This window comes from Felis catus, chromosome B2 (assembly GCF_018350175.1).
Source record: "Felis catus isolate Fca126 chromosome B2, F.catus_Fca126_mat1.0, whole genome shotgun sequence".
NCBI classification, from domain to species: domain Eukaryota; kingdom Metazoa; phylum Chordata; class Mammalia; order Carnivora; family Felidae; genus Felis; species Felis catus.
The window spans coordinates 5,001,883-5,017,859 of record NC_058372.1 but is presented as its reverse complement, the minus strand read 5'-3'; the positions used below and the strand labels follow the sequence as shown (position 1 = coordinate 5,017,859).

The following is a 15,977-nucleotide window of genomic DNA, read 5'->3' as shown; positions in this document are numbered from 1 at the left end:
TACATCCATTGCTATACTCAACATCGCATGTTAGGCTTTGTTTTTTCTTCATAAACTTATTTTAGAATACTTTTATATTTACAAAATGTAACAAAGATAATACAGAGAGTTCCCACATAATTGTCATCCAGGTTCCCCAACGTTAACATCGCACATTACTGTAGTATGGCTGCCAAACTAAGGAACCGACGTTGGTACGATACATTAGCTAAACTCTAGGCTTTTTTCAGACTGAGCCCGTGCTAGACTTTTGATAATGAAATCAGAGTAAATTATTACAACTCCGCTACCATTTTATAATAAGAGATTAATAATTAGTCTTTCGTTAAAATAAAAGTATGTTATGGGGCGCCTGGGTGGCGCAGTCGGTTAAGCGTCCGACTTCAGCCAGGTCACGATCTCGCGATCCGTGAGTTCGAGCCCCGCGTCAGGCTCTGGGCTGATGGCTCGGCGCCTGGAGCCTGTTTCCGATTCTGTGTCTCCCTCTCTCTCTGCCCCTCCCCCGTTCATGCTCTGTCTCTCTCTGTCCCAAAAAATAAATAAAAAACGTTGAAAAAAAAATTAAAAAAAATAAATAAAAAATAAAAGTATGTTATATAATCACAGGATATATATCTTTTTAACTATTCTTTCCTCTTAATCATTTTAATTCATAAGAAGCCCCGTCAATACTATTTTCTTATTAAAGAGTTCCACATGGGATCCTTTAGCTAGATATTTGACACTGTTCAATATGTAACATGGAATAGAAAATAAAAAGGGCAACCGTTTTGTTTTAAAAAGCCAACCAAGACCAAAACCAATCTGTGACTTCTATTAACATCAGCTGTTTTACTTCTATTAAATCAGTAGCCGCCACAGGGCAACCATATTTGGGAAATAACAAAATTAAAAAGGAAACCATCTTGCTTTAAGCTAGTTCCTTTTCTTTAAACTTATCTTTTCCAATAATAAACACATACTGCTTATTAAGGATCCTCTTATATGCTAGTTAATTTTCTGCACTGTGTTGATTTAAGCAATAAAAAAGCCCCACCACGCACTCAAGGACTCAGGGAGCTTCCTTCCCGGTTCCTTATCCGACCGGTCTGCACCAGATACTGCTCTTTTTCTCTCCCAGTCTCAAGGTCCACTTCACCTCAGCTCCGGCTTCCTTCTCAGCAAAACTGAGACTGTACCTCAACAGCAAGGAACTTCTGAAGGCAACACTCACCTCTCATTCAAGTAATACAGGCAGTTAGAGTTAGTTGAACAAACTTTTCCCTTTGCCCTTTCGACACTAAAAGGGTTAGATGCAGTCTTTTCGAGGCTCTGTGAAGCCTTGAGACCAGAAATCAATGTGTACTGTGTGTATTTAACCTGTTAATGGGGTGTGTAATCGTCAACTTTTAAATTATCTGTGGGGATGGGGGAGGGGGGGATAGTGACATCCCACAATTTTATAACTGAGAAAGATGACATATTTTTTAAATGTTTATTTATTTTTGAGAGATAAGAGCGCAAGCAGGGGAGGGGCAGAGAGAGGGGAACACAGGATCCGAACCTGGCTCAGCGCTGTCAGCGCAAAGCCCAATGAGGGGCTTGAACTCGCTATCTGAGCCAAAGCCGGATGGTCAGCCGACTGAGCCACCCAGGCGCCCCAGAAAGACGATATTTAGTCTGCGTTAATCTCCACCAAATCTGTCCCCTGCATGCCTTCCTGGGAATAGCTTCAGGGTATAGTTTACAGTAAACATGCAAAGGCCAGAAGATCTGCAACTGGGAAGATCAAAAGGAAGGAGCAGGAAGTAGTTCAGGAAGCAGACATCCTCACGGGCTCTCCTACACCAAGCAATTTCTCTCCATCTTCTGATGACTGACAGGCCTTTCACGAGGGACACAACGCTCTAGTTCTTAATTCAAGATAAAGGACGGAGCTGGAGCTGTTTTAGAACAACCACATTCAAGGGCCAAGCAGAAAGGGGAGCTGTTGGGGGATTCTGAGCAGGGACACTGAAAAACTCAGGAGGAGGAGGGAGCAACAGAAGGAGCAAAAGGGTCATGAATACTTTCAAGTTGTTGAATCTAGATAGTGGGCACACAGACTTTCATAGTATTGTTCTGTTGATCTGCACAGATGTATGAAATTTTTCAAAATAAAAAGGATGTGAGAAATCTGCATGTATGTTTGAAGTTTTTCTTTTAAAAATATTGGGGGTGGGGCGCCTGGGTGGCTCAGTGGATTAAGCTTCCGACTTCGGCTCAGGTCATGATCTTGCGGTTTGTGAGTTCGAGCCCCACGTCGGGCTCTGTGCTGACAACTTGGAGCCTGGATCCTGCTTCGGATTCTGTGTCTCCCTCTCTCTCTCTGCCCCTCCCCTGCTTGTGCTCTGTCTCTGAAAAATGAATAAATGTAAAAAAAAAAAATATATCGGGGGATATCCAAATATGATGTGAACATAAAATCACAATGGAAAAGTTATGGTTAAGAGCACCTGCCTGGCTCAGTGAGTGTGCGACTCTTGATCTTGGGGTTGTGAGTTCAAGCCCTACATTGGGTGCAGAGCCTACCTAAATAAATAAATGAAATTGAAAAGTTATGCTTAAATGTTCGTTGTCATACCTAAGGGAATGTAGATCATAGAGAGGTACGGCCCAACTGAAACTGTTCCACTTGAATTTTTTCCCCCCAGTTACTTTGGTGCTTATTTAAGCCAAGAGAAAAAGGTCATACTGTTTTCATGCAACATATACTTGGTTCTTTAAATAACAACCATGACAAATAGTAGAAGGAATTAGAGAATGCTGCACTTGTAATCCATTCAAAACACCAACATTTGGGTTGTACGTAATTAAAGAATATGTAAGATGCTTTTTGAATACCGTAGCAGCCGGTATGTAGAGACAGGCCTTCAGCGGACGCAGGAATGCAGATTAGGAAAGACAAAAAAATCACGCAGGAACTTGTCAATGTTATACACTTCTATACGGTACTTTGACTTAAATCCAAGACTCTCCCCTATTTGTGGTGAGCAACTGCATGTAACATTAAATGCCGTTTCCCTCTGGATTTTACCGGGGAAGAGCCCAATTTTGTTTTTTTAGCCTTGCGAATCATTTACCGAAAAGAAGGCAGCCTTGCCACGTTTACACGTATGCTATCAATGTCAGTATGTCTTGGGATTGCAGGAAGATTCACGTTCTTTACAGCTGATACAGCACAGGTTGGAGCTCCAGCGATGCTCGCTTCGTCAGGGTTGTCTTCGGGTGTTTTTGTGCATCAACGAAGGGAACAATCTCATTCATGTTGGTCTCCAATACCGTTCGCCGCATCCCTGTTTCTGCAAGCATACCATCGACCTTGTCTACAGGGAGGATGAAATCCGGTTCAGACACTTTCAAAAATACTTGTCTAATGTCTCCAAGAATACCAAATTACATTTCAAATGCCAACTTCACTCTCCGAAGAATCCACATGGAAGACAAAACAGAAGGCTGTGTGTCACGTCCATACGTCAGTTTGTTAGAGCCTCTAAGTAATGATCCTCCTTCTAGGAAACTGCAAACGTTTTCATCTTCCTTGCGTGGCAACCGGAAAATCTCCGATGGTTTGCTGTTGTGGGTCTTCACGGCAGGGCAGGCAGAGCGTGCACAGCCACTGCTTCCTGTGCTTGAGGACGAGGAGCGCCTGCTCGTGGCTGGGCTGGGCACGAGTGACCTGGCGGGTGCTGGGGGCCAGGCTGGGGCAGGCGAGAGGGCCTTGCCGGTGCATCTTGCTAGTCACCCTCTCCCTACTTCTATTTTTTAGTTGTCTTTTTGTTCGTTGTTGCCATTGTTTTTTTTTTTTTATCTTGAACTTTTCAAGTAAACACAACAGTGGAGGTAATGAACGGGCATAGAAAAGAATATGTGTGTGGTGAAATACCACCTACTCATCATCCACTTTCAACAATTACCAACATCTCCCAGGCTTGTTCCATGTATTCCCCTCACTCTGTTTTTTCTTCTTCTGAAGTATTTCATTTTATTTTATGTTTATTTTTTATTTTTGAGAGAGAGAGCCCGCACGCACACACAAGTGGGGTAAGGGCAGACAGAGAAGGAGACAGAGGATCCGAAGCGGGCTCTGTGCTGATAGGAGAGAACATTCTTCCGAACATTTTAAAGTAAATCTAGAGAGACATTTTTGTAATGTGCCAACAGTCATCATCACACCTAACAAAATTTATGGTGGTTCCTTAATAGCCTGTATTTTGGAGTATGAAGTTTCCAATAATTCTTAATATAATTTTGGTTGAATTTTCTTATTTTATTTATTTTTGAGGGAAAATGCACATGCTCGTGGGGGAGGGGCAGTGAGAGAGAGAGTCCCAAGCAGGCTTATGTGGGGCTTGATCCCATAAACCGTGAGATCATGACCTGAGCCAAAATTAAGAGTTGGATGCTTGGGGCGCCTGGGTGGCTCAGTCAGTTAAGCTTCTGACTTTGGCTCAGGTCATGATCTCACAGCTCATGGGCTAGAGCCCCATGTCGGGCTCTGTGCTGACAGCTCAGAGCCTGGAGCCTGCTTTGGATTCTGTCTCCCTCTCTCTCTGCCACTCTACTGCTTGCTCACTCTCTCTCTCTAAAATATAAACAAACGTTAAAAAAAAAATTTTTTTTAACGTTTAATTTTTGAGACAGAGAGAGACAGAGCATGAACGGGGGAGGGTCAGAGAGAGAGGGAGACACAGAATCTGAAACAGGCTCCAGGCTCTGAGCCGTCAGCACAGAGCCTGACGTGGGGCTCAAACTCACGGACCACGAGATCATGACCTAAGCCGAAGTTGGACGCTTAACCGACTGAGCCACTCAGGCGCCCCAACATTAAAAAAAATTTTATTAAAAAAAAAAAAAAGAGTTGGATGCTTCACCGACTGAGCCATCCAGGTGCCCCTAAATTTTTTTTTTTAATTTTTTAACATTTATTCATTTTTGAGAGTGAGAGAGACAGAGCATGAGCAAGGGAGGGGCAGAGAGAGAGGGAGACACAGAATTGGAAACAGGCTCCAGGCTCTGAGCTGTCTGCACAGAGCCGGACGCGGGGCTTGAACTCCTGGAGTGTGAGATCACGACCTGAGCTGAAGTCGGACGCTCAATCGACTGAGCCACCTAGGCGCCCCTCCCCTAAATTATTTTCTACTCTTAATTGGCCTTGTAAAGATTGAACTAATACTGAAGAAATAAATATCTACATTTGCTATGGACTGAATGTTTGCATCGCGCCCCCCCCCCCATTCATATGTTGACACATACTCCCAAAGTGATGTTATGTGGAGGTGAGACCTTTGGGAGGTGACTAGGTTATGAGGTAGAGCCCTTATGAATGGCATTAGCACCCTTATAACAAAAAGGACCCCAGACAGCCTGGCTGGCTCAGCTGGTAGAGCATGTGACTCTCAGGGTCATGAGTTGGAGCCCTGCATTGGGCGTAGAACTTACTTTTGAAAAATATATATGTACTTTTTTTGGTAAAGTTTATTTAAGTAATCTCTACACCCAACATGGGACCTGAACTCATGACCCTGAGATCAAGAGTCACATGATCTTCTGACTGAGCCAACCAGGCACCCCAGCTTATTGAAAAACAAAACAAAACAAAACAAAAAACCACAGGTGGTTCAGTCCATTAAGCATCAGACTCTTGATCTCAGCTCAGGTCATCTTGAGGTTTGTGAGTTCAAGCCCCACACTGGGCTCTGTGTGCTGACAGTGTGGAGCCTGCTTGGGATTCTCTCTCCCTTCTCTCTCTCTCTGTCTCTCTCTCTCTCTCTCTACCTCTATCCCACTCGTGCTGTCAAAATAAGTGAATAAACTTGAAAAAAAAAAAAAACCCACAAAGGGCCCCAGAGAGCTCCCTTGCCCCTTCCAATCATGAGAGGACGCGCATGAATTAAGAAGCAGATTCTCACCAGAGGCTGACTCTGCCTGCCCCTCGATCTTGGGCTTCCCACACAGCAGGTCTCTGAGAAATCCATTTCTACTCTTTATAAGCTGCCCACTCTATTTTGCTACAGCAGTCTGAAGTATAGTAAGACAACACTTATGCAAAGGCCTTTAAGAAATTGAAATTCAGGGGTGCCCGGCTGGCTCGGTTGGTGGAGCGTGTGACTCCTGATCTCAGGTCCTGAGTTCAAGCCCCACGTTGGGTGTAGACATTACTTAAAAAAATAAAATCTTAAAAAGAAAAGAAAAGAAAAGAAAAGAAAAGAAAAGAAAAGAAAAGAAAAGAAAAGAAAAGAAAAGAAAAGAAAAGAAAGAAGGGCACTTGCGTGGCTCCGTCAGTTAAGCATCCGACTTCGGCTCAGGTCATGATCTCAGGGTTCATGAGTTCAAGCCCTGTGTCGGGCTCTGTGCTGACAGCTCAGAGCCTGGAGCCTGCTTCGGATTCTGTGTCTCCCTCTCTCTCTCTCTGCCCCTCCCCTGCTCATGCTCTGTCTCTGTCTCTCAAAAATGAACAAATGTTAAAAAAATTTTTAAAAAAAGAAAGAAATTGAAGTTCAACAGTAAACAATGTCTGTAATAAAAGATAAATGACAGCACTGGTGCTCAGAAAAAATAAACAAGTTAAGGGACAATTTTAGGGAAAATCCCAAAAAATATTTGACACGAGAGTATTGCCAAAACAAGTACTGTCAAACAAGTATTCTCCTAGCTTATCGGAGGGCATGTAAATTGGTTGGTGTGCCAGCCAGATGGCATGCTAACAGGGTTTACTGAAGGAAGTCTGATAAGAGGATTATTTATAGACGTGCCCAGGGCTGAGGAGGCCTACAAGGGTTGGTGAAGCGCTCAGGGACAAGCCGCCACAGGAAGTGGCAACCACCAGGCACAGCCAGCAGGGGGAGGGGGCTCTCACTGAACCGTGGAGGGAGTGGATACGGAGGAGGGTGGAGCCACCCAAGTGGCTTCTGGAAAAGGGGTGTAGCCACAGCCACCCAGAGGCCCGGGGCTCCTACCTCCCACCCCGTCTTGCTGCCTGTATTTCTCACAGGGAAGCTGACTGGCAGTTGGTGGGTAGAGATGTGATCTGATACGGTTTTACAGAGGTCAGCCCCCAAGGGCACAAGGGTGCAGGAAGGTAGCGTTTGGTCACCTAGAGGGGCAAACATGACTACCCGATGCGGAGACAAGTTAACACTGGCTACCCGCTTTAGATGTACACCTTAGGATCTCGCAATCTGACCCCTAAGTATTCACCCTACAGAAAAACTCAAATGTAAATAAAGTTGGAAAATAAAAAATAGGAGTATTTTGTATTTGTTGAGAGCTTACTTGTTAGGTATGAGGGACCAAGCAAGGCATTTTACATTTAATCCTCACAAGAACCCCTCTGAGTTCTGCACGATTAGTACTGACATTTTACACTTAAGGAAATTAAAGTGGAGTAATGCTAAGCCGGGACCACAGAGTTAGCAAGTGACAATACTGGGACCCAAACGCAGTCACTCTGACTCCAGTGTTGGAGTTCTAAGGAAATCCATGGCAGCATCGTCCGTAAAAACAAAAGACCGAATACAACCTAAATGACAAGGCAAATACATTATGGTACGTCTACACAATGAAATACTACACAGCTTAAAAAAGAATGGAGTAGGGCGTCTGGGTGGCTCAGTGGGGTAAGTGTCCGACTTCAGCTCAGGTCATGATCTTATGGTTTGTGAGTTCAAGCCCCCACATCGGGCTCTGCACTGACAGTGCAGAGCCTGCTTGGGATTCTCTAATTGCCTCTCTCTCTCTGTCCCTCCCCCAAAGCAGTCAAAAATAAATAAATATTTTTAAAAAATGTGTTTCTTTACTAAAAAAAATTTTTTTAAATGTTTTTATTATTTATTTTTGAGACAGAGAGAGACAGAGCATGAGCAGGGAAGAGGCAGAGTGAGAGGGAGACACAGACTCTGAAGCAGGCTCCAGGCTCTGAGCTGTCAGCACAGAGCCTGACGCCGGGCTTGAACTCACGGACTGTGAGATCATGACCTGACCTGAAGTTGCACGCTTAACCAACTGAGCCACCCAGGTGCCCCAAAGAATGTGTTTCTTTAAAAAAAAAAAAAAGAAAAGAAGAAGAATGGAGTAGATCTACATGTGCTTATATGGAAAGATCTCCAAGATACACAGTCTGTGACGGGAAAAAACCAAAGTACAGAACATTGTGCCCATTTGTACAGAAAGATGAAAGGTCCTGTTTTAATATTTTAATACATGTATACTTTTCAATAAACATATGTGATAAAAAGTCATACATATACATATGCCAACATACACAAAATGCCCAGAACTGAACAGGAACAGGTAACATTTATAGAGCACTGATCTAAATGTTTTATAAGTACGATCTCTGAATGTTCAAAAGAACTCTATTAAGTGAGTAGTACTAACACTCTCATTTTTTAATACAATTCTTTTTTAAGATCTTATTTTTAAGTAATCTTTGGATCCAATGTGGGACTTGAAATCACAACCCTGAGCTCAAGAGTTGTGTGCACCACTGACTCAGCCAGCCAAGCGCCCCAACAAAAGTCCTTTTTTTTTTTAACTTATTGAGAGAGAGCATGTGAGCATGGGGGGGGTGGCGGTGCAGAGGGAGAGAGAGGGAGAGAATCCCAAGCAGGCTCCATGCTCAGTACCGAACCCGACGGGGGGGCTTGATCTTGTGACCTGGGATCACGACCTAAGCCAAAATCAAGTCTGATGCTTAACCAACTAAGCCACCCAGGCGCCCCCAAAAATCTTGGGTTTTTTTTGTTTTTGTTTTTTTAAAGCTAAAAATTCTCTTCACGTGTATTCTAGTTAAAAATGTCAACCTGCCGGTTTGGAATTGAGCTTCCAGCCTACGTAGACATGAACCTGTAGCGAAGGCACTATGTCTCCCTTCTAGTTTTCGGATGATCTTTAAACCTGGTAAGTACACCTTCTGTGCCAACATGTAGGTTACTGACAAAGCTCCTCAACGGGGCAACGACGGACAGACCCTATGAGACACCCCCTGGACAAGCGGACTCTGACACATTAATTCATCTGCACAGCATGTACGGTTTAGGCTGCGGATTCACCTGTCACCATTTCTTCCTCTTGTCCCCAAGGACAACACGCTAGGTCTTGTTCATCATCTTGCTGGAATTACTGCTTTTATTCCATTGATTTACTATTATAACTGTACTCCCATCCCCACCCCCTTTTGTTAAGAGAGTCTGGATTGAAAGGACTGGTTTATTTAAAAAAAAAATTTTTTTAACATTTATTTATTTTTGAGACAGAGGGAGACACAGCATGAACGGGGGAGGGCCAGAGAGGGAAACACCGAATCCGAAGCAGGCTCCAGGCTCCGAGCTGTCAGCACAGAGCCCGACGCGGGACTCGAACTCACGGACCACAAGATCACGACCTGAGCCGAAGTTGGACACTTAACTGACTGAGCCACCCAGGCGCCCCTGAAAGGACTTGTTTAGACAACACGTGTGGGCTTCTATTGCTATCTCATTCTTACACTCGACTCTCTAGTGCTGTTTGCTCACAATTTTACCAACAATTTAAATTTCAAATTTACTAGTCCCGATTTTGAGGATTAAACTTTCTTTTTATTTTTTTCCCCCCAAAATTTGATTTTTTTTTTCTTTGCCCAGTTGTTTGGTTTCTCCTGTGTCCTATGATTACTCAAAGACTAATTACAAAGACTCAGAGCACATGTGCAATTTCCTACATTATCCTATTTTGTACAGTTCTAGACACTTGGATTCATTTTAAACACCTGCATTATTACCTGACTCTCTTAGACACTCTTCTTCCCTTTGTTAAAACTTCTCGGATGACCATAACCATCGCTTTACGAAGGAGGTGAAGAAAAATAATCGGCTGTTTTCCTTGCTTTTTGGGATCTCTTGGCATTTATGCCATCAAATTCCATCAAAGCAGCGGAGAATACTGCTCTCCTGTTTCTTTTTAAATCCAAATATACTTTTAAAAGCCCCTTTCCTCTCATCGGTGAGGGGCGCCGGGGGAGCTGGAGAAAGTCTGCCTTTAGTCCCCTCCATCCAGTTGCCTTCTTAGAAGAACATCTGGGACAGGGACTGGGGTGTCTGCTTGTGGGAGAGGTCACCACAGGGCACCCTGCTACTTCTCCTGGCTTATCTGCCGCCCTCTAGGCAGGCCAGACATTTGCTGTTTTTCTCTTCTCCATTCACACTTTAAACCCTCAGGCATTCTCAGTTCCTGCTTGGCAGAAAGATCTGGGTGCTGGGCCTCAGTTGTGTCCTGCAGCCCAGTGCACCAGAGAGCCACAAAGGCGGCTACAGGAACCCACCGCAAAACGAAGGGGAACCTGCTAGCGCGTCCCATACACTGTATTTGACATCTCCCTTTGAGAACCTTAACGGAAGCAGGGCGGGTTACACAGGGAAGGTTCAACAGTCCTGCGTCCTCCGGCAAGAACTGTCTCATGAGTGTGCATCTACCTGAATGGTTTGCTCAGAGCAGCCCTGAGCTTGGTTTTTATCCTGCTCTTAGCATCTTGAAATTTTTAGCAACTTCTGTCGTTATTGTTGTTGTTTTTAGCACCGAGACTCTCACATTTCATCCTGCACTGGAGCCCCCAAGTTACGCAGCCAGTGCTGACCCAGCCCTGATAGTTGAGTGCACCCAATCCCAGGGCCTCTTCTCACCAAGCCTTCGACTTCTAAGGGGGAGGATGTAACTCTGCTTGTTCTAGGTTTCCGAACACCATGTGTCAGTTTTGGCTGATACTGCGTTCGTTCCAAGGGAGGTACTCCCCCTTTTATCTTTTGTATATACCTTTTAAAGTCCTGAGCTCCTGAGAATGTCCCTTTCCCTTTCCCACTATCACAGATATGGACAGTTTTGTCTGGAGCTGGGTTTTCCCGTTTTCTTACACACTTTGGAGACTCACATCCAAAATAAACATAGCTGGGGATAGACAGTGCTTCTTTTCATTGAAGTCCTTTTTCGGTCCATTTCCCACAAATCTATTTCATATCTACCCCATAAATCCCCCACACGGAAAAAAGTTGCATTAGCAAACCTGTAACTCGGGGCAGACCCTGTCACTTCCCCTACTTCTGCTTTCCGCTGAGGGCAGTGGCCGCCCATCAGTCGTACCCTAGCTCTCTCACCACAACACTCTTCTCTTTTCACTCCAGTAGGAACAAAGTGACTCTTACATGCACCCAGTTCCAAATTATTTATCAAGTCTTTTGCAAGAAAGTCTCCTTTCTTGGGATGGTAGAGTCACTTCGCTCTATCTCTGATAGACTGGCTCCCTGTGATTTCTCTTCAGTTTAAGAATGGGTCAACTATCTAGAGTAAAGTCAGCAAAACATGGTCTTCAGGCCAAATCCGGCCCATGGCCAGTTTTTCTCCTGCTTGAGAACTGAGAATGGTTTGTATTGTTTGTTTGTTTGTTTATTTATTTATTTTTTAATGTTTTTATTTTTGAGACCATGTGAGAGACAGAGTGCAAACAGCGGAGGGGCAGACAGAGGGAGAAACAAGAGTCTGAAGCGGGTTCCAGGCTCTGAGCTGTCAGCCCAGAGCCTGACGTGGGGCTTGAACTCACAAACCGTGAGATCATGACCTGAGCCGAAGTTGGATGCTTAACCAGCTGAGCCACTCAGGCGCCCCATGGTTTGCATTGTTTTAAGAGGGGGGTAAAAACAGTATGCAGTAAAGAAAGACTAAAATACTTATTACCTGGCCCCTTCCAGAAGAAAGTTTCCCAGCCCTGGATATAGACAACAGTTAACAATCTGCCTTCCTGCCCCCACTGAAGTCAACAGAAGTTACTCTAAGCTTTGGCCAAAGTGGTCTCCAGCCACCAGTGGGTCCTGAGTCCTCGGTTTCCTTTCTGTTCTTTCTGCACAGCAGCTGTTTCTTCTGTTTCTACTGAGCCTAAGAGCATTCCACCGGGCGATTAGATCTTGGCCCACAGGCCCTTCTGAGGAGAGTAATCCCCAATAGAAGCTTTCTATGTAAAACATTTGGGGTTTGTGCTATCTGCCAGACACCAACCCTGCTACCTGGGGAATGGCTGCAAGGCGGCCAGGGCAGGGGAGAGCCTCCCCTCAAAGAGGAGGGTACGGTGGCTCTCTTCCCAATGGGGATGCCTGTTCTGGGGAAGACAGGCAGACCCACCCATCAGGCACTGTCTTCCAGTGCCTGCAAATGCTTGGGTGTGCTCAGAAGAACCTCAAAAACTCAGGTTGTTGGGGACGCCTGGCTGTTTCAGTCAGCGGGACATGTGACTCTTGATCTCAGGGTTGTGAGTTCGAGCCCCACGTTGGCCGGTAGAGAGAACTTAAAATAAAAACTCACGTTCTCCATTCAGTTCTCAGAGGCCTGTTGCCTATTAATGCATTACTTGCCTCCTTTTTTGTACCAGAGTGACTGGTCAGCCGCAGGGGGGGCTCCTACACCATTCCCGGGCCCCGCACCTCCCTGCAATGTAATTCCATGTGTGTCTTTCTTGCAACGTACGGGAGCCTTAATAAATGCACCGCCCACCACAGCTGCGGCCCTGCCTCGGTTTGCCTATCTCTAAGGGGGTCTTGCCCCTACCACCCCTGCCTCAGCAGCAAACCTGCCTTTGCTCAGCTTCATTTTGGCCTTTCCTTCTGCCACCGGGAAGCACATCTTTGCGGCTGACCTAGGGGGACGCGGTGGGGCAGTCAACCCAGGCACAGGCACCAGGGCTGTGTGCGTAGTGATTTAAAAACAAACTGTGTAGGCGCACCTGGGTGGATCAGTCGGGTGAGCATCTGACTCTAGATTTCAACTCAGGTCGTGATCGCAGGGTGGTGACATTGAGCCCTTTGTCCGGCTCTGTGCTGGGTGTGGAAACTACTCGGGATGCTTTCTCTCTCTCTCTCACCCCTCTTCCCTGCTCTCTCTCTAAAATAAAAAACAGTAATAACAAACAAAAAATAAATGAAAACAAACTGCATTGCTGGTCTTCTAACCATCACCATGGGCTGAAAATTCCAAACAATGTCAGATAAAATACTCCTTCCTGAAAACAATCTTTTGCTGGCCAGTTCTAAACAACTTAGCAGTTATCGTTGGGCTCTCTTAACATACGTGTAAACTTGAAATGCGCACTTTGCATTGTTCCTTTAATAAACATTGTGCTCTACATGCAGGTGGTTCAGAGACCTCCCAGGTGTAGGGCTGGCGTCCAGCAAACACAGCCTCAGCCACGCACAGTGGCTTGGAGAGTACAGATCCCATGGAATCACTGTAGTTCATTTTGGATACGATTCCTGTCTCCAGTTCCTGGGGGTACTATATCTTTGCTTTTTTTTTTTTCCAACGTTTATTTATTTTTGGGACAGAGAGAGACAGAGCATGAACGGGGGAGGGGCAGAGAGAGAGGGAGACACAGAATCGGAAACAGGCCCCAGGCTCTGAGCCATCAGCCCAGAGCCTGACGCGGGGCTCGAACTCACGGACCACGAGATCGTGACCTGGCTGAAGTCGGACGCTTAACCGACTGCGCCACCCAGGCGCCCCTATCTTTGCTTTTAAACACTAGATTGAGGGCTGCCTGCGTGGCTTAGTTGTTGGTTGAACATCCGACTTCAGCTCAGGTCACGATCTCCCGCTTCTTGAGTTACAGCCCCGCATTCGGCTCTGTGCTGACAACTCAGAGCCTGGAGCCTGCTTCAGATCCTGTGTGTGTGTGTGTCTCTCTCTGCCCCTCCCCTCCTCGTTCTCTCTCTCTCTCTCTCAAAATAAACAAACATTAAAACTAGATTGAAAAAAAAATGACAGCACAGTGATTATAGATGGAGAAATAGAACTCGAGTCACTTCCATTCTGTCATTATATTTTGTGACCCACCCCTCATCCCCGGAATGTTTATGTGTTTAAAGTTCAAAACTGTCAAACACAGCAAATGGAGAAGTAGGATATGTTTGTGTGGTAAGGACAAATTCTAGTTCATACTTGAAACATTTTACTGAATTTGAGTAAAATCTTTAAAAGTTGACATTTCCTTTTTTTTAATTGTTTAAAAATGGAGAGTGACTCAAGATTATATCCAATCAGTGGTACGATTTAGCAATTTTCCCTAAATTGTATCTTACACCTAATACTAAAGTATTAATGCAGTTTGCCCCCTTTTTGTGCACTTTAATTTTTTTTTAATCAGAAAAAGTTTTTTTTTTTTTACTCACATATGTCTAAATTTCAAAACAAAAAATTTTCACTCTCTGCATTTACTTTGTGGTCATTTTACTATTTGTTTCATTTCATGATTCCTGAAAATAATGTTTGCCAAAAATAATACACTCTAAACGACCTGGTACATCCAGACAATGGAATATTATTCAGGACTGAGAAGAGTCATAAAGAGACATGCAGTGAACCTTAAAAGCATGTTAGTGAAAGAAGCCAGTCTGAAAAGGTTACATACTGTTTGTTTGTTTATTTATTTATTTTTAATGTTTATTTATTTTTGAGACAGAGCATGAATGGGGGAGGGTCAGAGAGAGAGGGAGACACAGAATCCAAAGCAGGCTCCAGGCTCTGAGCTGTCAGCACAGAGCCCGACGCAGGGCTCACAGACTGTGAGATCATGACCTGAGCTGAAGTCGGATGCTTAACCGACGGAGCCACCCAGGCGCCCCGGTTACATACTGTTTAAATCCAACTATACGTCATGGCAAAACTGGAAAAGGGAAAACTGTGGAGACAGGGGTTGCTGGGGCACCTCAGTCAGTTAAGCATCAACTCTTGATTTCGGCTCAGGTCATGATCTCACGGTTCGTGAGATTGAGCCCCGAGTCAGGCTCTGTGCTGACAGTGCGGAGCCTGCTTGGGATTCTCTCTCCCTCACTCTGCCCCTCCCCCAATCATGCGTTTGCTCTCTCTCTCTCAAAATAAATAAAGTAAAAAAAAAAAAAAAGGATCAGTGGTTGCCAGGGTCTGGGGAAAGGGCGGGATGAGCAGGTACAGCACAGAGGTTTTCAGGGCAGTGAGAATATGCTGTATCACATGATGTAGACACGTCAGGACACATTTGTGCAAACACGTTGGTGCAAACCTGTAACCAGGAGTAAACTGTAAGGTAAACAAACTTTGGACTTTGGATGATAAAGATGTGTCAAAGTATACTCAGGAATGGTAACAAATGCACCACTCTTTGTGCTGCTAACTCAAAATTCCTCCAAAAAAGGTCTTTTAGAAATCCCCTCTGGGTGTTTAATGAGCTCAGAACACCCCTGGGCACCCCTCCTCCAGATCACTGCGTTAGTCCCCAGGCTCTCCAGCCCTCCCAGCAGCCACACTGGCTTCGAAGGCTGTTTTTCCTGAGCCCCCTCCTGGCTCCTTCTAGCAGCATCTGAATGTGCTCAAGCACTTTCTCACCTTGTCTTCCATCCCCTGCCAGATCCCTTTAGTTTCCTGTACTTGCTGGTCTGACGGGTTCATTTGCTAGACTCTATCTTCAACCCACAGTGGTGTAACCACTGCACCCATCTGGTCACAGAACCTTCTCTTACCCAGTCTAAAAGCAACTTATCAATTAATGCTCACTTTTGAGTATTTATTATTTAAAAAAATTTTGTTTGAATTATTTTTGAGAGACAGACAGAGCATGAGTGGGGGAGGGGCAGACAGAGGGAGACAGAGAATCTGAAGCAGACTCCAGGCCCTGAGCTGTCAGCACAGAGCCCGACGTGGGGCTCGAACGCATGAACCGTGAGATCATGACCTGAGCCGAAGTTGGACACTTATCCGACTGAGCCACCAGGCGTCCCTCTTATTATTTTTTAAATATTTTATTTCATTTATTTTTTTTAAGTAGTATCTATACCCAAAGTGGGCCTCGAACCCACAACCCTGAGATCAAGAGTTGCACACTCCAGAGACTGAGCCAGCCAGGTGCCCTAGCTGTTTCGTTTTTTTTTTTTTTAATTTTTTTTAACGTTTATTTATTTTTGGGACAGAGA

General features: G+C 44.9%; 1 long non-coding RNA gene and 1 pseudogene across 3 annotated transcripts in view; both read right to left on the bottom strand.

Annotated features, from left to right (window-relative positions):
* The window catches only part of LOC109491386, a 48,278-nt gene that overhangs the window by 19,186 nt on the left and 13,115 nt on the right, over positions 1–15,977 (bottom strand). The gene's annotated exons all lie outside the window — the stretch shown is intronic.
* On the bottom strand, positions 2,320–4,368 carry LOC109499518 (annotated as a pseudogene).